Genomic DNA, 868 nt, shown 5'->3' on the forward strand with positions numbered 1-868 from the left:
GCGCGCGGCACACACACACACACACACAAAATGGAAGATCCTGATCATAATACGGTAACTCATGAAGATTCACACCCTTGCACTCCTCACTGCACTCAGCTTGGTTTCTTTGCAAGCTGGTGAGGAGGATGGGAGGGCAGGAATGGATAATATGAACTGCCCCACCACCCACCACCCACCTCCATCTGCCAATCTCCAACCCCCTGGATATCAAAGTATGTTTCTTCCTCTTTTCTGTCATCTAACTTTCAGGGGTCCCTGTAAACACTTAGGAAACAAAAAAGAAATACATAAATCACATTTCAAGAGAGATCAGCTTATTTTGATTCCATTAATTTAATAGGAATGATCCCTTGGGAAACCTGTTCCAACTTGATCAAGGGAGCTTGGTGCAGGCAAATTCTCCACCTGGCATTCAGAACTTGGGCAAAAGGTGTGGCTGCCAGAGGAGACAGGAGTGACTCACACCCGCTGACGACTCAGCATGAGCCCTACCCTAGGCATGTCTCCTTCTCCTCCCTGTTTTTTCTCTGCTCTCTGCTCTCAGGCCTTCCTCGCTTCCAGGCATCCTGGGAAACAGTGGCTGAGATCACATGGTGATGAATCGCAACCCATCTGACCACTCGGCTGAAGGCAAGAACAACTCTAAAATGACTCCTGGAGTTTCAAGACCCAGGGTCCCAACTCCCAGGCCATGAGAGCTTCAGAATGCTTTGAGTTCAAAGGCCTCTGACCAGAGCTGCTTGTTCAAGAGGGAGGATAGCTCCAAATCTGGACCAAAGCCACCTTCAATCAGGATGCCAGCGAACTTACGCAGCAAGTGAGTGCTGTGAATTAGGTTTTGGGTGTAGCCTGACAATTAAAAAAA

Source organism: Nyctereutes procyonoides, unplaced genomic scaffold, assembly GCF_905146905.1.
Source record: "Nyctereutes procyonoides isolate TBG_1078 unplaced genomic scaffold, NYPRO_anot_genome, whole genome shotgun sequence".
In the NCBI taxonomy this organism is placed as follows: domain Eukaryota; kingdom Metazoa; phylum Chordata; class Mammalia; order Carnivora; family Canidae; genus Nyctereutes; species Nyctereutes procyonoides.